The following is a 27,953-nucleotide window of genomic DNA, read 5'->3' as shown; positions in this document are numbered from 1 at the left end:
CCCCCTTCCCCTTCTCTGTCCACTGCAGGGAAAGTCCTGTCTGCTAGTCATTTCACCCCCGAATGCTTCCCTAGTAAAATTATTTGATATTCGGATCAAAGGATCCGGATCTTTTCAATGATAAGATTCGAATCATTGAAAAGATCCGGACTTCCCATCTCTATCAGGAGCTTTTCCCCCCAAGTTGACCTCATCCTCTCCTCCCCTTAAGCAGGGGTAGGGAACCTTGGCTCTTCAGCTATTATAAACTACAAACCCAGCATGCATTTGACTTTATTAATCATGACTGTGGCTGTCAGACTCCTGCAATGCATTATGGGACTTGTAGTTCCTTAACAGCTGGAGAGCCAAGGTTCCCTACCCCCTGCCTTAAAGGAACCTTACCTCTAAAAACAAAACATGAGTTTTACTTACCTGGGGCATCTACAGCCCCCTGCAGCCATCCTGTGCCCTCGCAGTCACTCATGACTCCTCTGGTCTCCGCTGCCAGCTAGTTTCATTTTTCTGACTGGGAGTCGGCCAGCCACCATGCATACATTTTTACGCATTCCTGCTAAGTGCAGGAAGCTATTGCAGACAACAAGTACATTTTACGCGTTATGGGTATACGGCATCACACCCGCAATGCGTAAATATGTACTTGTTGATATCTGCAATAGCTTCCTGCACCAGCAGGAATGCGCAAACCATATGCATGCCGGCTGGCCGACTCCCAGTCTGCAAAAACAAAACTAGCTGGCAGCAGGGACCAGAGGAGCCATGAGTGACTGCGAGGGCACAGGATGCCTGCAGGGGGCTGGTAGATGCCCCAGGTAAGTAAAACCTTTTTCTTTCCCCTTCTTCTTTCAGTTAAGTTTCCCTTTAAATAGCAAGCCCCAATATGTGCCAAAACCTTTGTGTACCCAAGGTATGGAACTCATGTGTGTCCATAAAAGTTGCTTGGCTACATCAGTCAACAATTCTTTGTATGATACCCTGTCCTTGGCTATAAAATCTATTTTGATTGTGGAAAAGCGAGCAGCAGCACATTCCCTATGAGGTTTCCTACTGGGTCACACTACCCACCCTTCAACTGCACCTTACTGGCAATTACCAGCAGATCATCTTTCTGCAGATGAAGTTTTGTGGACACATCTGTGTATCATTTGTTAACAATAAATTAGATACAGCAGTGAAGAACTCAGGACGAGCAGCAGAGTACACCACAGCCAGTGACAGCAGCCCACTCACCTTTCCACTCTCAACACCAACAGTAACGGTCACGCACCCCACGCCGCTTGCTTTAAACGCCAGCCACCGCGCCTGCTGATTGGCCACTCGCATAGCACGCTTACCATAGAAACCAAGGCATCAGACGCAGGAAGGCCTCCTAGCTGCTCCCTCATTGGACGGCACTCCCCAAGCCAGGGGCGGAGCCTATTCGAAGCAGCCAGCTGATTTTAGGCGGAAGTGATGTGCAGGAAGTTGTTTAGACACCATTGTTGTTTAGCTCAGTTTGGTGGGTTTGATTGCAGCGGGGGTTTTTTTTACGCTGTGTACGATAAGAAGGCTTCATTTATTTATTTATTTGTCCGTCTTGCGTCTTCAGTTTACCGTTTTTCAGCTGGTGATGTTGATTAAAAAAAAAACATTTTTTCCCATGAAAGTCCTGCTCTAAAACCTGAAGTTGTGGCTTGACAGTGTAATGGTTAAGGGCTCTGCCTCTGACACAGGAGACCTGGGTTCGAATCTCGGCTCTGCCTGTTCAGTAAGCCAGCACCTATTCAGTAGGAGACCTTGGGCAAGACTCCCTAACACTGCTACTGCCTATAGAGTGCGTCCTAGTGGCTGCAGCTCTGGCGCTTTGAGTCCGCCAGGAGAAAAGCGCGATATAAATGTTCTGTGTTTGTTTTTTGTTTTGTTTGAAGTAACAGCTGAGCAAGGCAGTGATTCATGTGTTCACACTGGCTGTAGTGCTGAGATCTGCAGCTGAACTGAAGGCAGGTCACGCTGGCTGCAGTGCTATGGTTTGCAGCTGGACTGTAGGCAGATTCATGTGTTCACACTGGCTGCAGCGCTGAGAACTGCAGCTGATCTGAAGGCAGTGAATTATGTGTTCACGCTGTCTGCAGTGCGGATAACTGCAGCTGGACTGAAGCAATGATTCATGTGTTCACACTGACTGTAGTGCTGAGATCTGCAGCTGGACTGAAGCAGTGATTCATGTGTTCACACTGGCTGTAGTGCTGAGATCTGCAGCTGTACTGAAGCAGTGATTCATGTGTTCACACTGGCTGCAGTGCTGAGATCTGCAGTGATTCATGTGTTCACACTGGCTGCAGTGATTCATGTGTTCACACTGGCTGCAGTGCTGAGATCTGCAGCTGGACAGAAGGCAGTTAATTAGCGTACATTTGAATACGGCGCTGGTAGACTTGGGCGCAGGATCCAGCTGTTAAATGGCTGGTCCTGCTTCTGCACAAGTCCGGGGCTTTTTAATTACTTTTCCCCCTCCAGGCCGACATGGATAGTGGGGGAATGAAATAATTCGGCTTCCAGCGATTGCTGGAGGCCGAATTATTGTGTTTTTTAAACAACTTCGGCTCCGTCTTCTGACGGAGCCGACCTTCCTCACTGAGCGCCGCTATAGACTGATTCCCATTACAGTCTATGGCGGCGCTGGCTGCGCCCAAAGCTAGCAGCGCTGAAAAGCACTGCTCCGGTTAATTATGTGTTTACACTTGCTGCAGTGCTGAGATCTGCAGCTGGACTGGGGCAGTGATTCATGTGTACACACTGCTGAGATATGCACAATGTCCAGCGCTGCTTGCTGTGGTGAACATTTTTGAAACATTGGGCTACTTTCACAATACATATGCTGTAAAGAAATATTTAAGGAAAATTACTGAAGGTGGTAATCACCGTTTTAATCCACATTATTAACAAAATATTTCTGAGTGCGCGTTTGGTTAGGTTCACAGTAGGATGTTGGTGTTGCAACGCAGCAAAAAAGTTATAATGCAAATTAATGATCCGTTACCATAGCATAAAGTAGATACAGTAAGGCATACAGGAAATTAAAAGTATGCTTTCCTGTACCTGGTAACATGCGTTTAGAGGTAACGCAGTGCGTCACCATAACGCTCCACTGTGAACGCCGCATAGACTTTTAATTACATTGGGCTCTTCTCAAAGAGGCCAAATCACCGCAAAATATTACCGCAAAATTACCGCCAGCTGTAAACTCTATTTTTTCCACATTCACTAATATTTTCTGCATGCGGGAAAAAAGATGCGGAAACAGCCATTATTCATGCGGAAATCATGCGGTAAAAAGGTCGCATGAAAAAAGCGTTTAAAAAAAAAAAATTAAAGTCCAGCAAGCACAGCCCATAAGCCTCCAGACTTCCTTAGTCAATGGGATGCGGAATATAACACCTACTTCTTGTAGGTGATAAAAAATCGGTAAATAACGACGAAATAATGCGCCTGAACATTTTGAGAATTGATTTTTTTATTGCGGAAAATACCGACATTTGCGGAAATTTTTCCGCATGAATCCCGCACTTTTACCACACTTTTTCCGCATGCGGAAAAACATGCGGAACATTTTGAGAATGTCAACTTGACGGTGTTTTGGTCGCAAACTTCCCGCATGTACTTTACTGCATGCGGGAAGTCTTTGAGAATAGAGCCCAATGTGTTAAGCTGCGTTATAAGACTTTATAACACAGCACCGTCCTACTGTGAACCTAGCCTAAAGGTCTGTTAAAAAATTGTGATAACATGGCGGTAATAGTTCAAAAAAGTCATTAAATGTTCGTAATAAGTGCGGAAAATATCGTTTATTGTGGAAAAGTTTAGCAAGCACAGCTCAAAAGGCTCTAGACTACATGTAACTGGATGTAAAGTGAAAAATAGCGCCAGGTACTAGCAGGTGATAAAAAAAAAAATGGTAATTACGGATGAGACATTGCACTCTTTTTCATTATGAATTCATTAATTTTTTCTGGAATTTACCTCTGAAATATTGAATTTGACGTTACCAGACTTTTATCACTTTTTTTTTTTTTACTGGAAAACGTGAATGTGGAAATGGTCATACTTCAGTCTGTAATTTTCCAACACTTCAGGGTTTGCAGCCAGTGCAATCATTTCTAGGTACTACTATCTGAAAGTGCAACATAACCATTGACTTAAAGCTATTAGTATCAGAAAATGCAACTTAACCATATTATCATTAGTGTTGGGCGAACACCTGGATGTTCGGGTTCGGGTCCGTTTGCCGAACATGGGCCAGATGTTCGGCGTGTTCGGCCCGAACCCCGAATATCCCGCTTTTGGGGGCCCTATGGGGTCGCAGGCATAAGGGGGGAGCATGCCCCGGTCGCGGGGGGGGGGGGGGGGGGTCGGAAATTCCCCCCACCCCCTCCGCTAGCGCTCCCCCCTCTGCCCGCTTCCCCATACAAAAATTTTGCGTAAAGTTCAATAGTACCTTCAGTGGCTGGCTGGCACTGTGGTGTGAGTGAGTAGGAGGTGTCCGAGTAGGACGCGTTGAGGCCGGGCAGCGGGCGGTTCAGCGGTAGTACCCTTGTGGTACTTCCGCCCTTTCTCTGACCTCACGTCCTCTGCATACGAGGGTACGCGTCATCACGTAGAGGACGTGAGGTCAGAGAAAGGGCGGAAGTACCACAAGGGTACTACCGCTGAACCGCCCGCTGCCCGGCCTCAACGCGTCCTACTCGGACTCCTCCTACTCACTCACACCACAGTGCCAGCCAGCCACTGAAGGTACTATTGAACTTTACGCAAAATTTTTGTATGGGGAAGCGGGCAGAGGGGGGTGCGCTAGCGGAGGGGTGGGGGGAATTTCCGACCCCCCCCCCGCGACCGGGGTATGCTCCCCCCTTATGCCTGCGACCCCATAGGGGGGCAGTATTCGGCCGAAAAGGGCCCTGTTCGGCCGAACAGGGGCCCTGTTCGGCTGGGCATTGAGCTGTTCGGGCGAACACTAACTAAAAAGGCCGAGCACCATGAGGTGTTCGGCCGAACTCGAACATCACCCGAACAGGGTGATGTTCTGCAGAACCCGAACAGTGGCGAACACTGTTCGCCCAACACTAATTATCATACAGAACTCCCACAATTCTGATGCCTCACCATTACTACCCTTCTTCTCCCCCCCCCCCCCCCCACCCTGCCGATGCCTAACCCTAACTAACCTTAAAGAGAACCCGAGGTGTGTTTAAAGAATGTTATCTGCATACAGAGGCTGGATCTGCCTATACAGCTCAGCCTCTGTTGCTATCTCAAACCCCACTAAGGTCCCCCTGCACTCTGCAATCCCTCATAAATCACAGCCGTGCTGTGAGGCTGTGTTTACATCTGTAGTGTCAGTCTCAGCTGCTCCCCCGCCTCCTGCATAGCTCCGGTCCCTGCCCCCGTCCCTTACCTCCAATCAGCAGGGAGGGAAGGGATGCAGTCGGGGACTGGAGTTCTGCAGGAGGCGGGGAGAGCAGCAGACTGACACTATAGAAATAAACACAGCCAGCTCTGACAAGCTGTTTGTCAGCAGCATGGCTGTGATTTATGAGGGATTGCAGAGTGCAGGAGGACCTTAGGGGGGTTTGGTATAGCAACAGAGGCTGGGCTGTATAGGCAGATCCAGCCTCTGTATTCAGATAATATTCTTCAAACCCACCTCGGGTTCTCTAACTGCTCCCCTCCAGCTTTAAACCCGGCATAAAAAAAAAAGAAAATTAACGGTTAGGTGCTGGCATTTGCAAAAAATTAAAGCTGGGACTACGGAAAGAATGCAGAGTTATGCATAGTCCATGCGCTGTACGACAAGTTGCAAAATCTGCTATTGTGCAAAATCTTTCACCGCACTGCTATAGTTTGCAGTGCAGTGCAGCCTCATTCAGTATACATAATGGTTGCCTGCCCGGTCCTTAAGTGGTTAAAAAATTTGTCCAGACATCCTTTTTTAGTTGCACTGCAATAGTAGCTGTTCCATACCTCCCAACTTTTTGAAATAAGAAAGAGGAAGACCTTTGAGTCCCCTTTTACACTGTCCGCTTCGCGTCACGGTACTCTCACTTGCTGAAGCTTGTCACAGTGGCCATTCAAGTCATTGAGGCATGACACACTGCCTGTGGTGCGATGCGGGTGTGCCGCTCATAGGCAAACGCAGGTGGGTATTACAGCTGCACAGAATACCCCATCAGACCAGGGCCGGTGCAGTGTCTGGGGACAGGCACAAGTTGAGACACCTGAATATCTGCAGGTATCCGGCAGCACACAGCACCATGCAGCTCTGGGGAACAGAGTCAGGTATGAGAACAGCCCTGTGCCCTGCTGTGTGAATGCTTCACTTTCCCCTTCATTACCAACGTCGGCTGTCCTCATTAGTATTTGTATCCAAGCTGCTCCTGATCGATCCTGTTGTCAGTAGGTCAGACAGGAAACTGCATTATGTGTACCCAGCATAATGTACTATCATATTATTATACTGTATTGTGCGCGCCTGAGGGAGACCTTTCAGGAATCCCCATTCTCCCCCCCCCCCCCCCTGAAAATCCAGAGTTTGTCCCTGCTGCTTGGTGCAACTTTTCGGCTACTGTGCAGTGTGATTCTTCTGAGAAACCTGAGGTGGAAATGCTTTCATATATAATTACCTCGCTGATCTATAAGATCTTCAGACGCATCCAGACTCCTTACTGCTTTCAGCCTCCCCTCAATCTTGTCCTCGTGTGCTGCGTTAGGTACTTCAGTCCGATCTTTAGGGAGCATGCGCTGTCCATACATGCATTGTCTCTGTACTCCCACACAGCTGTGTGGGAGCATCCTTGGCAATGGGCAGGGCCGGCGCTACCATTAAGGCAAAGGAGGCAGCTGCCCCAGGGCCCCAGAGCTTGTAGGGGCCCCCAGTGGCTACAAGAGGAAAAAAAAATTTTCAAATCGGCCTTATAGTTTTTGAGAAAATCGATTTTAAAGTTTCAAAGGAAAAAAAAATACACATTTAAAAACCTGCCGACTTTAATGGTTAATAGCAAATCCACCTTAAATGCTAGAAACTCTAAATTTGCAGGATATGTTAAGGAGATCATTGGGAATAAGAGGAAAAAACAATTTTTCAAAAAAAAACTTATAGTTTTTGAGAAAATCGATTTTAAAGTTTAGAAGGAAAACAGTATACTTTTAAATGCGGTAAATGTCACTTTTAGTAGCAAACCTAACGGTAGTGTAATTTTACATGCATCAAACGAAAGCGCAATACATTTCCTGACGGGGTTTCCAGGGGGTCTATATGCAGCCACAGCGCTTTGGCCAGAGTTCGCTATACAGCCGCAATATGGCTGTATGAAGATCCCTGGCATTTTTTCCTATTTTCCCAATTTTTTTTTTATGTTTAGAGTGGGAATTTTTTTTTTTTTTTTTTAATTATGCGGGGTCTCCCCTCCTGAAACTTTTTAACCCCTTGTCCCCATGCAGGCTGGGATAGCCAGAATGTGGAGCTCCGACGATTGGGACTTTACACCCTGTTATACCAGCTGCAAAAAAGGTCCCCTAATGCCGATTTTTGTTCCGGGGTATATGTTGGGGGGGCCCCCCAGGTTTATTTTGCCCTGGGGCCCCATTGTTGCTTAAACCGGCCCTGGCAATGGGCATGCATAGTTTTTATTCTGCACATGCCTAGGACGCTCTCGGCCACGGCTGCTGTGCACAGCCCTGCTGGAGGAAGATCCACAAGGACCCATGGAGTGGACAACACATGCACAGCTCTTACTAGTCCCAGTCATGGCTAGGAATGGGGCATACAGTGGCAAGATAGTTTTATAATTCAAGCCAATGAAAAATATATCAATATGAAACACCGCTGAGGTAAAGAAATTCATTGTGAATAAAGCCCAGGGTAGGTTTTATAACTTGCTGGCGACACTCCTTCATGTGCTTTTTAAAACTCAACAGGCTCCCTCAGTCAAATATTTACCAGGATGATCACTGGTTGGTGCACAAACACTTTTGAACTCGGCATGTGCACGTTGCAAACTGCTTTAAAATCACTTTGTTCACTGCCAAGTGAACATCTAGGAGACTGTGGGAAGAGACGGTCCTGGAACGGAAGAGACCCCTGAAAACAACAAGAAGCATGAGGAGCGTCACCAGCAGGTAATCAAACCTACCATGGGCTTTATTCACCTCAGGGGTACTTCATATTGCTATATTATTTAACAAGCAGCAGGAGGATGGTCGGTAGTGGGTACTCAGCATTTCTCAACATTGTTTTGGCATGTTCTCTTCGCAAAGAAGGTTTAAGGCTGTGACTCGCTAGGACGTTTTTGGCAGCGTTTTGGGATCGCAGGCGCTTCTCTGATTGGTCCTAGAGAAGCACCTATGACCTCTCCCTTTAGGGGCGGGGTTACGGAGGAAAGCTGGACACCTGGTGAGCATAATAAACGTTATATTGGAAGCATTGTACAGTTTACTGTCAAACACTTGTAATTGCCGGGAAACATGAGTGCAATTGCCCTAGGTATCCTGCACACAGCGCTGTGGCGATTTTTAAATCGCTGCAGTGATTCCTAGTTCGTCCCAGCCCTTAGTGTCAAACACATTTTTTTGCGTTTTTCTGCACTACCTAGTGTGCTCCCAGCCTGAATGTTCAAGCTGCATAAGTTAGCATGACAAAGGACATCTGAAGCAAGAGGTATAAGGAGGCTGCCATATGTATTTCATTTTAAATAATTCACAGTGCCTAGCTGTCCTGCGAATCCTCTGCTTCTAATCCTTCTAGTCATATAACCTGAACAAGCATCTGGAGATCAGGTTTTTCTTACATTTTTGTGAAATCTGACTAGATTAGCTGCATGCTTGTTTCTGGTATTAGTCAGACACTAATGCATCCAAATATACCAGCAGGATAGCCAAGCAACTGGTATTTTTGAAAAGGTAATACAGTGGGATGTGAAAGTTTGGGCAACCTTGTTAATCGTCATGATTTTCCTGTATAAATCGTTGGTGGTTATGATAAAAAATGTCAGTTAAATATATCATATAGGAGACACCCAGTGATATTTGAGAAGTGAAATTAAGTTTATTGGATTTACAGAAAGTGTGAATAATTGTTTAAACAAAATTAGGCAGGTGCATAAATTTGGGCACCACAAAAAAGAAATGATATTAATATTTAGTAGAGCCTCCTTTTGCAAAGATTAAAGCTTCCTGTAGGTTCCAATGAGAGTCTGGATTCTGGTTGAAAGTGTATTGAACCATTCCTCTTTACAAAACATCTCTAGTTCATTCAGGTTTGATGGCTTCCGAGCATGGACAGCTCTCTTTAACTCACACCACAGATTTTGTGGTCTGTGGACTGAGATGGCCATTCCAGAACATTGTACTAGTTCCTCTGCATGAATGCCTTAGTGGATTTTGAGCAGTGTTTTGTATAGTTGTCTTTTTGAAAGGTCCAACCCCGGTGCAGCTTCAGCTTTATTACTGATTCCTGGACATTGGTCTCCAGAATCTGCTGATACTGAGTGGAATCCATGCGTCCCCCTTAACTTTGACAAGATACCCAGTCCCTGCACTGGCCACACAGCCCACAGCATAATGGAACCACCACCATATTTTACTGTAGGTAGCAGGTGTTTTTCTTGGTCCGAGATTTTTCTTGGTCTGCCACTTCGAGCCTTAACTTGAACTCAGCCTGTGGTCTTCCATTTCTTCATTATGTTCCTAACTGTGGAACCAATCAGATACAAACTCTCAGACAGCTTTCTGTATCCTTCCCCTAAACCATGATGGTGAAATCTTTGTCTTCAGGTCATTTGAGAGTTGTTTTGAGACCACCATGTTGCTACTAGTCAGAGAAAATTAAAAGAGGAGGGAAACTATCAATTGACCCCTTAAATACTCTTTCTCATAATTGGATCCACCAGTGAATGTAGGGCAGGGGTTACTGAGCTTACCAAGGCAATTTGAGTTCTAATAATTCGTTCTGAAGGTTTTGGAATCAGTAAAATGACAACAGTGCCCAAATTTATGCACCTGCCTAACTTTGATGAAATAATTATTGCACACTTTCTATAAATCCAATAAACTTCACTTCTCAAATATCACTGTGTGTGTCTCCTATATGATATATTTAACTGACATTTTTTATCGTAACCACCAACGATTTATACAGGAAAATCATGACGATTAACATGGTTGCTCAAACTTCTGCATCCCACTGTAGATATGGCAGCCTCCATATCCCTCTAACCTCAGAGGTGTCAAACTCAAATACAAATTGGGCCGAAATTGAACTCTGGGACCTAGTAGCGGGCCAACCTCAAGGTCTACTGGCCACCTCCCTCCTTGATAAAGTTCCCTGGTGTCTAATGGCCCCCCTCCACCCCCTATACAGTTCCCTGGTGCCTAGTGGTCCTCACGCCCCTATACAGTCACCTAGTGTCTAGTGGCCCCCACCCTTCCCTATACAGCTCCCTAGTGCTTAGTGCTTCCCCCCTACCTCCCCCATATGGCTTCCCTTATGTTATAGGGCTTTATACCCAATATAGCTTCCCTGGTGGTCTACAGTGGGCCAAGCATAATGCAAAGTGGGGAAACCACTTGGGGGCCAAATTTAATAGCTCAGATTTGGCCTGCGGGCCGGAGTTTGACATGTATGCTCTAACTTCAGTTGTCCTTTAACTCTGAATTTTTTGCATCTCATTATCATAGACCACATTCCTTGTAGTGTCATAAGGCTACTTTCACAATCAATACATTCTGTTGCGAATCCTGAAAAATAGGATGGCAATGGTCATATAAAGTCGCATTGTAGCCTACCACTGTAATGCAGCCTGCACAGTGATAACACACTGAACTCTGCAGGTTCCAGTACCAGTGTGAAAGCCCCATTGAAATAAAATTGCATTGCGCAGTGATGCAGCTTTCACAGTGAAAAACTGTGTTTCTCTGCCATCTAGTGGCCAATATTAAATGTTTTTTTCTTTACATAATTGATAGAAGCAAGAAGTTTAAAATCAGATACCATTTATTGGCTAACTTAGAGATAAATCCAAAGCAATCTTTCGGCTAATAAGCCTTCCTCACAATTAGTTCCTGCATATCGACCAGATGTTAAAAAAACAAAGCCTACATATGCTGGACATTCAGAGCAGAAACATTCTTTTGCAAATATAAATACATGTAATAAGATGCCTTAATTGCCACTTTAGGAGGGTCTCACAGGCATGCTTGCTAATTTATGACAAATAGATAAGAACACTAGTCTGTTAATCACAGACTCTGGGTGATGGGGAGACATTGTAAATCCAGAGTTCAAATGTAACTGGGCAGAGTACATACACCATTTGTTATAAGTTAAAGAGAATTGTGGCATTTAAAACCCATCTTCACAGCACATGAAATACAATGAATAGTGGCATTAATCACCATCTTACCACCATATAAAATAAAAAATTAAAAAATAAAAACAATTGTGGAATTTAAAACCTATCATACCAGCACAAGAAGTTAGAGTCCTTGTTTAAAGCGGAACTGTAAATACTTTTCAAACACAGTGTTTCACTTACCTGGGGCTACTGCAAGCCCCCAGCAGCCGCCGTGTCCCGTGCTGGTCCTGCCCGAGCCTCCGTTCTCCCGCTGCCGTTCCGTACCTAGACTTCTATGTCGACGCCAGTGCAGCCTTGCCAAGCGTATCTTTTCTTCACGTTCCACTCTGCAATAGCAGGGGACGTGAAGAAAGGATACGCGTGGCCAGAGCCGCGCAGTGGCCCAGCGGCGGAACCAAAAGTACCTGGCGGCGGGAGAACAGAGGCTCAGGCAGGACCGGCTCGGGACAGGACGGCTGCTGGGGGCTTGCAGAAGCCCCAGGTAAGTGAAACAATGTGTTTAAAGTATTTACAGTTCCGCTTTAAACCTTCTTCTACATTTTTGGACCAGTGTATAATTGTTGTTTCTTGTGTTAGTCTCGGTTTATGCGATTTGAAGCCACCCAAATACAGTGATTATAAGATCGCTTAAAGGAAACCTCCAAACTGAAAAAAAAACGAACTCCACTTACCTGGGGCTTCCTCCAGCCCCTGCCAGTCGATCTGTGCCCTCGCCGCAGCTCCTCTCACTCCCGGTGTCCTGCGCTGAAGAAGCCGACCTCGCCAGGTCGGCTTCCGGGTCGGCTTTATATGCGCTCCATGGCTGGGTGGTCACGTGGTGTATGCGACGTCATCAGGTCTCTACTGCGCAGGCGCAGAACTACTGCGCCTGTGCAGTAGAGACCCGATGATGTCACGTACACCACGTGACCCGCGCTGCGTAGCGTACATGAAGCCGACCTTGCGAGGTCGGCTTCTTCAGCGCAGGACACCAGAGTGAGAGGAGCTGCGGCGAGGGCACAGATCGACTGGCAGGGGCTGGAGGAAGCCCTAGGGAAGTGGAGTTTGTTTTTTCAGCTTGGACCTTCCCTTTAAACTGTGTCCACGTAAACAGAAATGTGTGGGTAATGGGAGATTAGTATGTTTATTATTATCCTTTTATGCTGTTGTTAGTGAACCTGAGGTTGTTCATGCGCTCATGTTGAGGTCGTTCTTTTTTTCCCCCACATAAATTCCTTTGGGGCATTTTGCACACATGATCAGGTATACCAGATTAGATGAATCACTGGAAAAGGTGCCTTGTTCTTGGTATTCCTGTTGTGTACCAGGTATTGGTATCCTTTGGATAGACCACAATTCATCATCATCCTTCACAGACCCAGACTCGGCAGCTACATACTACCACACCTTAATCCTGGATGCCGTTACACCTCTTACCAATATCTGCCCTCAACATATCACCCGCCAACCCTGGCTGACCAAAGCTACTGAACAGTCGAAAAGCTGCTCTAGAGTAGTGGAACAGCATTGGAGAAAAACCAACACAAATGAGGACTTCATTTCATACGAAAAAAAGCCTTAAATGACTTTGAAATACTCTCTCTTCTGCAAAACAGTCATATTTTTCTTCTTTCATATCCTCCCAATCCCATAATCCAAAGTGCTTGTTCAGCACTTCTCTATTTTCTGGCCCCCTCCTCCGCCACCTTCATGCTTATCAGCTGCAGAATTGGCAACATACTTCACTGATAAAATTTACAAAATCCGCAGTGGTTTTTCCATACAGCCATCTATTTCCATCCACACTTCACTTCCTGACTGCTCTCTATCCGCTTTCTCTCCACTGTGCTCTATTCTCCTCTCTAATCTCCAAAACTCATATTACAACATGTTCTTTTGATCCTATCACCTCCCATCTCATTCCGCACCTATCCGCATACTTCATCCCTGTAATAACATTGCTATTCAACCTATCCCTCTCAACTGGCATCTTTCCATCCTCACTCAAAAAGGCTGTTGTGACACCATTACTTAAAAAAAAAAACATCTCTAGATCCCACCAAGCTCGCTAACTACCACCCTGTGTCACTCCTCCCATTCGCATCCAAACTACTTGACCGCCACATACATGCTGAACTAAGCCATTATTTAGCTGCTAACGCCCTGCTTGATCAGTTCCAGTCTGGCTTTTGCTATAACCACTCCACAGAATCAGCTCTTACTAAAGTAGCCAATGATCTTATTGCTAAATCTAAAGGCCATTATTCATACTCATCCTTCTCAATCTGTCATCAACATTTGATATGGTTGACCACACCTTACTCCTACAGATACTTTCATCTATAGGTATAAAGGGCCTCACTCTCTCCTGGATATCTTCCTATCTTTCACAGCCTCTTACTCAGGTCAGATCTCATCTCTCCATCCTTTGTCTGTGGGTGTACCTCAAGGCACTGTCCTTTGGCTCCTCCTCTTTTCCATCTACATGCATGGTCTTGGCAACTTAATCAACTCACTTGGGTTTCAATACCACTTACATACAGTTGATACACAACTGTACCTATCGGCCCCTGACCTTAACTCTCCTCACGTGTTCCTGCCTGCTTGTCTGCTATATCCTCTTTCATGGCCTCTTGCTTCCTAAAACTTAGTAGGAGTAAAACAGAACTATCAACTAACAGACTGCCACCGCTCGAATCTGTACTGAACTCGGTTGCTTGTCTCATTCATCTTTCTTCACGATCTTTCTCTGCTGCACCTCTCTGTCAAGCTCTTCATTGGCTACCAATTAACCAGAGGATCCAGTTCAAACTTTTAACTCTAGCTTACAAAGCTCTCCACAATCGCTCTCCTCTGTACATCTCCTCACTAGTTTCCCGGTAACAACCAACCGCAATCTCAGATCTGCACATGACCTTCTATTATCCTCCTCTAGAATCACCTCCTCACATTGACGTACACAGGATTTCGTGCATGCTTCACCCTTTCTCTGGAATCCAACACATCCGTCACTCCTTAACCTTTGATATCTTTAAATGTGCCTTCAAAACTCACTTTTTCCGTCAAGTATACGATCTACTTAGCCCAGTTCACCTGTTGACCTCTGGCCAAGTTGTACTTCCTGCCAGATAACCTAAAACACGCTGACTCTAGGTATGAATATTGTACATTACCCCTCCTCTTACCCCCCCCCCCCCCTCCTCCATTCTTTCAGATTGTAAGCTCGCAAGGGCATGGCTCTCTCACCCTTTTGTGTTTTAGATTTTGTTACACATTTATTCATATTAATTATGTCACTGTTATTACTGATTCTGTACTTTGTACTATTCTGTATTTTGTACCAACTGTATATTGTATATTGGTGTATACCATTGTCTGTATTTTGTACCCCGTGTTTGTTTTTACTTTGTACAGCGCCACAGAATTTGTTTGGCGCTTTATAAATCAATAATAATTATAATTGATGGATCGCTCAGTGATGCAGTTTTTACAGTGAAAAACTGTGTTTCTCTGCCATCTAGTGGTCAATATCAAATTTGTTTAGTTCTCTTTTCATGTATTTATTTGTTGTATTTATAACTTGGTGTAATTGCCTTCTTAAAACAGAAGGACATTTGCAATAATTCAGTTATAAGTGAACATTTGTGGTTACCCACAATGCACTACCACTAAATATGTAAATTATCCCTTTTCGTCCTTGTTAAGCCAAGCAAGCATCCAGAACCGCTGGTGTATAGCAAGCCTATAGCTTTAAGTTTTACACAGCCATATCAAACCCACATGTAGACAGCCTGTTTCGGACTTTTGGTCCTTATCAGTACATGGCAGGAATTGATGTGGGTAACCACAAATGTTCACTTATAACTGAATTATTGCAAATTTCCTTCTGTTTTAAAAAGGCAATTACACCAAGCTTTGTTTTTTTTAGTAGGAGGGCTTTTTGGTCCCTTTTATCCACCTATACATTCCTAGTAGTTTGGGTCACCCTGAGCTGCTTGGTTACTCTGTTGTACTGGTCCAAGCCCTATTTCATACAGCCTTATCAATTCCTGCCATGTACTGATGAGGACCAAAAGTCTGAAACAGGCTGTCTACATGTGGGTTTGATATGACTGTGTAAAACTTAAAGCTATAGGCTTGCTATACACCAGCGGTTCTGGATGCTTGCTTGGCTTAACAAGGGTGAAATGGGATAATTTGCATATTTAGTGGTAGTGCATTGTGGGTAACCACAAATGTTCACTTTTAACTGAATTATTGCAAATTTCCTTCTGTTTTAAGAAGGCAATTACACCAAGCTTTGCTTTTTTAGTAGAAGGGCTTTTTGGTTCCTTTTACCCCCCTATACATTCCTAGTAGTATGGGTCACCCTGAGCTGCTTGGTTACTCTGTTGTATTTATAAAGCACCAACATATTACGCAGCGCTGATTGATACACCTTTTTAATGATTGTTATTGTTTCTGGAGGTTTTTACTCCTTAATCAAAATTTGTAAGAGTTTTAAACTATTGATTTAGAGTATGGGATCCTAAACTTGTGATGGACTTCAGGCAATCTGATTATGGAAAAGGTAGAGAGAGGAGGGTCAGGGGAATGACAGCCATATAGCATTGCATGGTGCATAACACATTAGTAGTTGCAGCAATTCTTAGTCAAATGGAATGTGACTAAAGGTGCTCATACACTAACGCGATTTCCCGCCGATAGACAGCAGATTAGATCACTGTGATCGAATCTGCTGTGAAATGAATAACGCAAACGCAGACCAATCGACAGATTTCCAAACGAAAGCGATATATTCTGTCGATGGGCCCAGGCGGAAAATTTTTATTGATCGCTGGCGGTTCAGGAGCGCTGCGTTAGTTGTGTTTGATACAGAGACGACCGATGCATAGCAGCAGCAATACATCACCTGTCTGGATGTCCCAGGGTCCCTGCAGTCTCTCACTTCTTCCGGTGTCTTCTCTTCACTTCCTTTCAGTGTCTCGTCCTGTGAGAAAGCGAAGTTCAAACAGTAGAGGGCGCTCAACTGTTTGAACTTTCTGCTTGTGACAGGACGGGACACTGACAGGAAGTGAAGCGAAGATGGAGGAGTACGCTGGAAGAAATGAGACTAGCGGAGGCAGCGGCCAGGGACGACGAGGCGGCGTTAAAAAGGCCTATTGCCAAGAGAGATTTCATGCTGGAATCGGCCTGCGGTTTATGGCAGCCAACAGATCAGATTCGATCAGAGAAAGATCTGTCTATTGGTTGATCGGATGCCAAAATCACTAGATGTATGGGCACCCTTACAGACCTGCACATGGAGTCTGGGTTGGCAGGTATGGTTGCTTTTGTTTATTTAGCTATGTGGCTGGGTGTTTGCAGCGGATCTGGCATTCAGTACTGGTGGTAGAACGGCACTTTATCTGCACTGCATCCTATTTTTGCATCGATGATCGAGCAGCAGCATGAAGCATCCATCCACCACACAGTAAGAGCAGGAAAGGTGCACTCAGCAACTGACACTTATGCTGCCACTGGTAGCTTTCACTCCAAGAGCAATTTTAACCACTTGAGGACCAGAGGTTTATACCCCCCCTAGTGACCAGTGGATCTTTTTTTACAATTCAGTATGTCCCAACAGTTTTATTGCTCCGCTATACAACTTAGCACCCAAATTAATTTTACCTCCTTTTATTCCCACTAATGGAGCCTTCTTTTGGTGGTCTTTGATTGCTGCTGCAATCTTTATTTATTTATTTTTAAAATAAATTAAAAAAATCCCTATTTCTTGTAGGTCGCATTCACAGTGGGACGTTATGGTCGCACGTTATTAAGTCTTATAACGCAGCTTACCGCACTGCAATGCTAATCCTATGGGCCATTCACAGTGCGACATTAACGTCACGTTAAAAAAAGTTGCATTGTGGTAACTCACTGCTTGCAGTGCATTACCTCTTAACGCAGATATAGCAAAGCAATATGTCCGCAACACTAACAAACCATGAGAGCGTGCTAAGGGCCCAACTATAGAAGCAATATGGGTAGAGAAAGAAAGCCCATAATACAGCACCACTCAAGATATATACAAAAATGTAACAATTTATTTCACATAATAATAATTGACATAATGGGAGATTCAAGTATGGATAAAAACAGTTAAAAAAGACCTCATAGTCTTAAATGACCAGCTGCAATAATTCATGTATTCAATACATAGGTTGATAATAACACATATGTAGCAAAAAATCTATTAATAAATAGCAAGCAAAGATAAACCAAGCTGGTGGGCAACAATTTAGAGCCCACCAGTGGTAGAACCCGGGTTCAGTAAGTATAAAGTGCTTAGTGATGATAATTATGTGCATAAATATATAACTGTGCAATGATGATACAAAAAACAAACAAACAAACTGCATATACCAACTGTAACAATATGAGCAGCCTAATAGGTAAAGTGCATATGAGCAATGAGTGAGAAGTGAAAAAAGGGAAGGATACTTAGCCCAGGATACTAATAATAAAAGCAGCTGGAAAAGACTGGGATCCCCTCAGACATTCCACCAGGTTCGCGGGCGTCACCCCGCTTTGACAGGAGGAGAGGACACCGTGCTCGTGAACGCCAAGCCGGCGTTTAAATGGAGGAAGAGGGCGTGCATCGGAGAGGCAGGCGTCGACCGGATATAACGTCACCGCTATCCGGAAGAGAGGAGGAAGAAAGAGGAAGGCGGAAGAGACCACGCTGGAGCGCAGCATAGGAAGCTGAGAGGTGAGTAACCAAGGCAACCAGCACCCAGCAGTAGCCCAGAAGATACGGAGGTTGAAAACGCAGCCAGACTACCCATCTAGAATGTGAATATATACACATATACATATGTCCAGCACCCGAGCCACAGCATAATGCACATAGTACATACACACATCTATATATATAAACAGTACGACAGCACATCAATAAACAACCCTATTTAAAGGGGGCATATAAATGTCCAAGGTGAAACCGTGCATTACCCCAACATCCTTGAGAACGAGAAGGGGGGCAAGAAGGCACGTCCAGATCCACAGAGGAATCCTGAATAATTGTCCAAAAAAACCAGTAAGGAAAAAATCCGGAATAAATGTCCTTCAACAGAAGAGGGGAGGCCTGTATAGACCAAAGCGAATGGGGTCCCATGGTGCACATAGAGTCCCAAGAATTCATGTCCAATCTCGGATAGCAGGATCACAAAGTCCACACACTTGTCCATGTACCATATTCACATACATACGATTCGACGAATATAAAATCATATGCAATTAAATCTGCACATACAGGGAAGAAAGGGACAGATGTAAGTATACAAAGAATGCATGATTGAGCCAAAATATAAGACTGCATATAAATCGAGAAGATGCAAAAGATACATCTGTATGACAGATGTATAAGATCTCAGGAGCACATTATCCCAAATAACCAGACCAATCGATTTCTTCATTAATCCCACATGGTGACATGCTGTCTAACTGATAAATCCATCTGGCCTCCCGTTTCAATAGAGCTCTGGAAATATCACCACCCCTCATACCTAATTTGATCTGATCTAGACCATATACCTTTAGACCAGCTGTGGAACCCCTATGCATGGACAAAAAATGGGAGGCAACTGATGTTAATGTCTCCCCATTGTCCAGATCACGTTGGGCCAATCTGATTTTAGACAGATGTTGTTGGATCCTAGTTTTTAACATATTTTTAGTCTGTCCCACATATATTTTACCACAGGGGCAGGTAATCGCATATATGACCCCCCTGCTTTTGCAGTTAAGGTACCCATTGATCCTATATTGTTTGGTGCCTTTGGTGTCATAGATCATATTTTGGGGCTGCATATACATACAAATGTTACAGTCACCACAAGGATAGCTGCCTCTGAGTGGACCTCTACATCTCCTTCTTCCTTCAACATAATAACTTGAACATAATCTGTCTTTGAGGCTCGGACATCTTTTGGCTGAAATAGATGCATTTGGAGTAATAAATTGTGCAATAGTCGTATCTGACAATAAAGATGGCCAAGATCCATTAAGTATGCGATACAAATCCCTCCACTGATTGTTGTAAACTGTACTGAATCTTACCAGTTGACTAGCAGTTCTTGATGTCTGATGTAACAATTGGGACCTGTTCGCACCCTTGGCTCTTTGGTAGGCTTGCGAGATCACCCGCCTGGGGTAACCCCTATCTTTGAATCGATCTGATAATTCCCGTGCCTGTGAAAAGAAATCATTGGTATCAGAACAGATACGGCGTACTCTCAGAAATTGTCCAGTGGGAATATTATTGCGTAAAGGTCTGGTATGTGCACTTTGATAATGTAATAAAGAATTAACCGAGGTGGGTTTGCGAAACAAATCCGTACTGAGATGGCCATCCGTATCAACTTTAATTTTGATGTCCAGGAAATCAATATCTGTGGGGGAAACATGCCTGGTTAGATGAATATTCATGTTGTTATTGTTTAAGGCACTCAACAATCTGTCACAGTCTTCCATGGACCCCCCCCAAAGCATAAACACATCGTCAATGAATCTGCGCCAGCCCATAATGTAGGGCTGAAACTCTTCCAGAGATGGCCCAAAAACGATTTCTCGTTCCCAATAGCCCAAAAATAGATTAGCTATTGAGGGGGCACATTTCGCGCCCATAGCTACTCCACACACCTGTTTATAGAAAACTCCATTGAATAAAAAATAATTATGACTCAAAATGAAATCAGCCAACCTCAAAATTAATTGTTTAAGATCCTCCTGATTATTGCTCTCCATGTTTAGGAAATAGGAAATGGCTTTTAGGGCCCATTCATGTGAGATATTGGTATATAAAGATTCTACATCAAACGACACCAAAAGGGTACCTGATGGAACTGTGAGATCCTCCAAAGTTTTCAACAAGTCAGAGCTGTCTCTTAAGTAGGATTCCAGACTGGTCACATGTCTTTGTAGAAAGAAATCTATAAATTCACAGGAAGGAGCAGTTAGACTTCCTATTCCAGCCACAATTGGTCTACCAGGTGGACAAGTGGCATTTTTATGCACTTTAGGCAATAAGTAGAGGGTCGGTATCACTGGATGTTTAACTGAAAGAAACTCAAACTCTTTTTTAGAGATAATACCTGCATTTCTAGCCATCACCAAGATATCATCTAGTAATGCCTTGTAATACTCTGTCGGATTTCCAGGCAATGGTATATAATTGTTGGTGTTCTTGAGCTGTTTGTATGCTTCCTTTAAATACATCTCCTTCGGCCATAACACAACATTCCCTCCTTTGTCCGATTCCTTGATTAGAAAAGAGTCATTATCAGATAAACTTTTTATAGCTTTTTGTTCTTCTTTACTCAAATTCTGACCCTGATTAGGGATAACTGGTAAACGTTCAATCTCTTTCCAAACTTTTTCAAAAAAGATTTTGACCACCGGGCAAGAACCAAAGGGTATAGTGTACTTGGATCGAGGCCTGAAAAGCCGCGATCGATTACTCACCAAGTCATTCTGTTGGCTCTCTTGTAATAATGCCATCAAGTCTTCAAACACCTGTCTGTCCAGGGACTCCATGTGTGGGGATGCCTCCGTACCTCCCTCAAAATATTTCTTGAATACAAGTTTCCTACAGAAAAGATACACATCTTTTAAGACTTCAAATTTGTCTAAACCTTTGGTGGGTGAAAATGTAAGTCCCCTTGTAAGTACACTTTGCTCGGCCATTGTTAGTTCATAGTTCTTGAGATTGATTACTTTTAATTCATGTGTTGTTGCTCCCTCAGGCGTTTCACTCGTGGAGTTGAAGGATCCCTGTGTGATCCCGTTCTTATGCCTCCTACCACCCCTCCTTGTTCGCTTTCTGCGTCTATGTCGCTGTCCGATAAAAAATCACTGTTGGAAGCTGTGTCACTGGGTGCTGGGCCCCTAGGATTATGTCCATTATGTAGTGGCTGTTGGGGACCTCCCTGGGGTGTGGGCTTGCTGGGTTTGGGATACCTCCTCCGTCTCCTCCCATTACCCCTATGCCTCCACCTATAGGCTGCTCCATTATCATAATCCTGACGATCTCTCATCAGTTTTTTGCGTTTGCCCTCTATGATAAATTTTTCAAAATTATCCATATCAATTTTCAACTGATTAAGAAAAGGCTGAACAGTGATGCTCCTGTTAGATCCCATTAGTGTGGTCTCAAGTGCCTTGAGCTCCACTTTTTTCATTGCCATTAATCTCTCATCATGTTCTATCAGCATGTCAATCACAATTGCTGAGCATTTAGCCAGGCCCTCCTCCCAGGTGGTCCTGTAACCGTCAGTGACCTCCCAGGCAGGAAAGATCTGGACAATTTCTGAGAGTACGCCGTATCTGTTCTGATACCAATGATTTCTTTTCACAGGCACGGGAATTATCAGATCGATTCAAAGATAGGGGTTACCCCAGGCGGGTGATCTCGCAAGCCTACCAAAGAGCCAAGGGTGCGAACAGGTCCCAATTGTTACATCAGACATCAAGAACTGCTAGTCAACTGGTAAGATTCAGTACAGTTTACAACAATCAATGGAGGGATTTGTATCGCATACTTAATGGATCTTGGCCAACTTTATTGTCAGATACGACTATTGCACAATTTATTACTCCAAATGCATCTATTTCAGCCAAAAGATGTCCGAGCCTCAAAGACAGATTATGCTCAAGTTATTATGTTGAAGGAAGAAGGAGATGTAGAGGTCCACTCAGAGGCAGCTATCCTTGTGGTGACTGTAACATTTGTATGTATATGCAGCCCCAAAATATGATCTATGACACCAAAGGCACCAAACAATATAGGATCAATGGGTACCTTAACTGCAAAAGCAGGGGGGTCATATATGCGATTACCTGCCCCTGTGGTAAAATATATGTGGGACAGACTAAAAATATGTTAAAAACTAGGATCCAACAACATCTGTCTAAAATCAGATTGGCCCAACGTGATCTGGACAATGGGGAGACATTAACATCAGTTGCCTCCCATTTTTTGTCCATGCATAGGGGTTCCACAGCTGGTCTAAAGGTATATGGTCTAGATCAGATCAAATTAGGTATGAGGGGTGGTGATATTTCCAGAGCTCTATTGAAATGGGAGGCCAGATGGATTTATCAGTTAGACAGCATGTCACCATGTGGGATTAATGAAGAAATCGATTGGTCTGGTTATTTGGGATAATGTGCTCCTGAGATCTTATACATCTGTCATACAGATGTATCTTTTGCATCTTCTCGATTTATATGCAGTCTTATATTTTGGCTCAATCATGCATTCTTTGTATACTTACATCTGTCCCTTTCTTCCCTGTATGTGCAGATTTAATTGCATATGATTTTATATTCGTCGAATCGTATGTATGTGAATATGGTACATGGACAAGTGTGTGGACTTTGTGATCCTGCTATCCGAGATTGGACATGAACTCTTGGGACTCTATGTGCACCATGGGACCCCATTCGCTTTGGTCTATACAGGCCTCCCCTCTTCTGTTGAAGGACATTTATTCCGGATTTTTTCCTTACTGGTTTTTTTGGACAATTATTCAGGATTCCTCTGTGGATCTGGACGTGCCTTCTTGCCCCCCTTCTCGTTCTCAAGGATGTTGGGGTAATGCACGGTTTCACCTTGGACATTTATATGCCCCCTTTAAATAGGGTTGTTTATTGATGTGCTGTCGTACTGTTTATATATATAGATGTGTGTATGTACTATGTGCATTATGCTGTGGCTCGGGTGCTGGACATATGTATATGTGTATATATTCACATTCTAGATGGGTAGTCTGGCTGCGTTTTCAACCTCCGTATCTTCTGGGCTACTGCTGGGTGCTGGTTGCCTTGGTTACTCACCTCTCAGCTTCCTATGCTGCGCTCCAGCGTGGTCTCTTCCGCCTTCCTCTTTCTTCCTCCTCTCTTACGGATAGCGGTGACGTTATATCCGGTCGACGCCTGCCTCTCCGATGCACGCCCTCTTCCTCCATTTAAACGCCGGCTTGGCGTTCACGAGCACGGTGTCCTCTCCTCCTGTCAAAGCGGGGTGACGCCCGCGAACCTGGTGGAATGTCTGAGGGGATCCCAGTCTTTTCCAGCTGCTTTTATTATTAGTATCCTGGGCTAAGTATCCTTCTCTTTTTTCACTTCTCACTCATTGCTCATATGCACTTTACCTATTAGGCTGCTCATATTGTTACAGTTCGTATATGCAGTTTGTTTGTTTGTTTTTTGTATCATCATTGCACAGTTATATATTTATGCACATAATTATCATCACTAAGCACTTTATACTTACTGAACCTGGGTTCTACCACTGGTGGGCTCTAAATTGTTGCCCACCAGCTTGGTTTATCTTTGCTTGCTATTTATTAATAGATTTTTTGCTACATATGTGTTATTATCAACCTATGTATTGAATACATGAATTATTGCAGCTGGTCATTTAAGACTATGAGGTCTTTTTTAACTGTTTTTATCCATACTTGAATCTCCCATTATGTCAATTATTATTATGTGAAATAAATTGTTACATTTTTGTATATATCTTGAGTGGTGCTGTATTATGGGCTTTCTTTCTCTACCCATATTGCTCTTAACGCAGACATGTTGCGACTTTAATAATAATAATCCGAACATTTGAACTTTAATGTCGCATTAAACCGCAACGTCCCACTGTGAATACAGCCTTATTCCCCCTCCCCACTCAAATTAGCCCTGGACAGCATCCATACACTACACTACCCATACATAGGCATCAGCCTATGTATGGGATTACATTGTGAGCCATTGCGAGGGACAGTTAAGGAACAGGTCTGTCCCCTGAACAGCGCTGCACTAGATTGCAGCACTGTACACATAAATATTTGCTTTTTTATTGGTTATTTCAGCCTGCCAGCCTTGATCGTGGCTGGCAGACCGATCTTTGTACCCCGCTTTGTTGTTTACCCGAAGGGAACGAGCAAATGCGCATTCCCTGCTAATCCCGCCTCCCGCACGCCAATCGGCATTAGACAGTACCCAGAGCACCACTCTCCCACCGCCGATAAGCATTAGGCGGTCGGGAGAGGGTTAAAGAGCTTTTCTGATAGTCAGCAATTTCCATTGTTTTGAAAAGCACCTGGGCAATGAACTCCAATTGGCTATATATGGCAACTGAAAGGCGGTTGACTACCTGACATGCTAGAAAAAGCATAATTTGCTCCCCCAAGCTGCGACGTCAGGGGTATTGGACTAGTGGAAAGTCACGCAGCATCAGCCATTGCAATGCGCCTCTGTGAGGGGAGAGGCGGGGAGAAGTGCGCTATAAGCACAAGAGAGCTTTCTGTATCTCAGCACCTTCCAGTATTCAGGCGCTGCACAGAGATACAGGTGGGGCACAGGTAATGTATAAATGTATCTATTTATAAAGCAAAAAGTTGGGGTAGAACTATTGTACAAGAGTTTTCAATTTGCACTTTAATTCCACTTTACGGGGGCTTTGTAGTTCAGTACTGAAAGGGTTAAGGTATCGCACTGGTGGCCAATAGATCTGGAATCCACTCCCTCAGACATGCACTCATGTAAGATTGGCTGAAAGGTCTCCTCCGCAGAGAGTGGTCTATGAGGAAACGGACTTGCCTCATTCAAGTTAACATGCCTTATCAAAGATAACACGCCTTATCCAAGTTAACACGCCTTATCAGAGATAACACGCCTTATCCAAGTTAACGCTTCTTGTCAGAGATAACACACCTTATCAAAGTTAGCATGCCTTATCAGAGTAGCATAGCGAGCTCCACTCGCCATGCCCTGAGCCCCTGCGGGTTCATAGCGCTCGCTATGCTACTCTGATAAGGCATGTTAACTTTGATAAGGCGTGGTATCTCTGATAAGTTGTGTTAACTCTGATAAGGCATGGTATCTCTGATAAGGCATGTTAACTCAGATAAGGCATGCTATTGTCTTAGTGAATCAAGCCCCTGGTGCCATGAGTCCTATGGGAGAAAAGCGCTATAGAAATGTTATTGTATTGTATTGTATTATGTTGTACAGGCAATCGCACTAAAGGTGGATACAGTGGTTACGGTGGTGGAGGACAAAAATTGCTGCGGTAGACAAGTGAGATTTGAAAGCCCTGCACACCGACACAGAAGAACACTTTACACTTGGGAGGACACCAGCCGATATCGGATGCTGTTACCGACGTGCACCCGATAGAGCACTTGCAACCGAGATTTTCCAGCGTCTCATATAACTCCTTTTGATTGATTTTGGCCATAATCGATGGAAATGTAGATTGGACAGACATGTTGTGGCACGGATTTTCCTCTGATTCAATAAAATTATCTAATCGGAAGGTCAATCGGCCCACACAATTGCCTGATGTATAGCCACCTCTAAGCATTTAAGCACTTGGTTAATTTCGCAACTGTTTGCACAGTCAGACAAAAGTGTTTTGTTTCTGTTTAGTTTTCAGGATAACTCCTTCCATTGGACTGCGGTTTGATTGCCTCATTTGCATATATTAAGCGCTGGGTTTAATTATGAACCTTTGTGATGAAAAAATGAAAAGTAAATACCAGCAAGTTCTAAGTAAGTAGTCTTAAGAAAAAACTTTAACCAAGGATTGAATTTCATTCGATTCAGTAGCTAATATCCCTTTTCCCCATTAGAATTGTTTTTACCTTCTCTCAAATAGATCATCAGAGGGTCTGTATGGCTGATATTTTGGTGAAACCCTTCCCACAGTGTGATGTCATGACCAAGGGCCTGACAGTTTCCTGTCTGCGAACCTCTTTGCATAGTGGGAAGTAACGGCTTTACCCTACTGCCAAGCAAGCATTGGCTACAATTCACTAAGCTTATTTCCTATCTTTAACAATGATTCTGTGCATTTAGTATTCACTAAGCAATTTATCTCAGGCAAACCTTAAATAAGGATTCTGTCTTTAAGTTTAGGAGTGATTTCTAAAGTTATGGTTTCAATCCTTAAAGGGAACCTTAACTGAACGGGGGTAAAGAGTTTCAATTACCTGGGGCTATTACCAGCCGTATTATTGGACGCATTCCCTACTGCAATTAGCGCTGTTGCGGACCGCAACGCCTACAAAGATACGCTTTGCCACATATCTAGGCGTGTGGAATGCGGCAACGCGTATTTTTGTAAGCGTTGCAGTCCGCAACATCGCTAATTGCAGTAGGGAATGCGTCCAACAATACGCATGGCGGCCGGCCGACTGTTAAGTCGTCAAAAACTAAACTAAGTGACAGCGGGGGACCGAAGTATTCCAGAGCGGCTCCGAGGGCACAGGACTGCTGCAGGGGGCTGGTAATAGCCCCAGGTAAGTGAAACTCTTTACCTCCCATTCAGTTCCTTTTAAAATAACAACAGAATTCCAAGTTAAAGGCCACAATTCACTAAGCTCATCTCCTGTCTTTAACCTGTTCCAGACCACGCTGGTTGAAATCTATCTACTGTTTGTGGCCACTTACTTCTGATAGGACGTAGATTTTAACTTCCCCACTGTGCACTCCCGCCGCTACTGCCGGTCTCTTCACTCTCTCGCTGCTTCAGCTTTCTTGCCATGCCTTTTATTGTCCCATCACACATGTACAAGCATCTGACCATGCACAGAAACAAACACAGACCCAGCCACACAAACAAAGCCACAGTACTGGCAGCAGGGGTGGTGGAGCTACATTCTGCTTGCGTGTGCTCTTCCTCTCCCTATCTACTGCATGCAAGAATAACTAGAGATGTGTTAACGTAAGGAGTGGATTGATAAGACAACACTCTTATTGTGAAAGCTTATTACTACAGGGAGTGCAGAATTATTAGGCAAATGAGTATTTTGAACACATCATCCTCTTTATGCATGTTGTCTTACTCCAAACTGTATAGGCTCGAAAGCCTACTACCAATTGAGCATATTAGGTGATGTGCATCTCTGTAATGAGAAGGGGTGTGGTCTAATGACATCAACACCCTATATCAGGTGTGCATAATTATTAGGCAACTTCCTTTCCTTTGGCAAAATGGGTCAAAAGAAGGACTTGACAGGCTCAGAAAAGTCAAAAATAGTGATATATCTTGCAAAGGGATGCAGCACTCTTAAAATTGCAAAGCTTCTGAAGCGTGATCATCGAACAATCAAGTGTTTCATTCAAAATAGTCAACAGGGTCGCAAGAAGCGTGTGGAAAAACCAAGGCGCAAAATAACTGCCCATGAACTGAGAAAAGTCAAGCGTGCAGCTGCCAAGATGCCACTTGCCACCAGTTTGGCCATATTTCAGAGCTGCAACATCACTGGAGTGCCCAAAAGCACAAGGTGTGCAATACTCAGAGACATGGCCAAGGTAAGAAAGGCTGAAAGACGACCACCACTGAACAAGCCACACAAGCTGAAATGTCAAGACTGGGCCAAGAAATATCTCAAGACTGATTTTTCTAAGGTTTTTTGGACTGATGAAATGAGAGTGAGTCTTGATGGGCCAGATGGATGGGCCCGTGGCTGGATTGGTAAAGGGCAGAGAGCTCCAGTTCGACTCAGACGCCAGCAAGGTGGAGGTGGAGTACTGGTTTGGGCTGGT

At 44.2% G+C, this 27,953-nt stretch overlaps 1 protein-coding gene across 5 annotated transcripts in view; it reads right to left on the bottom strand.

The window, feature by feature from the left end:
* Nucleotides 1-6,718, bottom strand: part of CDC20 (cell division cycle 20) — a 24,915-nt gene extending 18,197 nt beyond the window's left edge. The window contains exon 1 of one of the 5 annotated variants that reach the window (XM_068239440.1): nt 6,657-6,718. The gene's annotated coding sequence lies outside the window, so the exon portion shown is untranslated. The other 4 variants (XM_068239439.1, XM_068239437.1, XM_068239438.1 and 1 more) reach the window with 4 other exon arrangements.
* Nucleotides 6,719-27,953: the final 21,235 nt, after the last annotated feature.

This window comes from Hyperolius riggenbachi, chromosome 6, assembly GCF_040937935.1.
Source record: "Hyperolius riggenbachi isolate aHypRig1 chromosome 6, aHypRig1.pri, whole genome shotgun sequence".
In the NCBI taxonomy this organism is placed as follows: Eukaryota; Metazoa; Chordata; class Amphibia; order Anura; family Hyperoliidae; genus Hyperolius; species Hyperolius riggenbachi.
The sequence above is the reverse complement of the archived record's forward strand: the minus strand, read 5'-3'. Positions and strand labels throughout refer to the sequence as shown.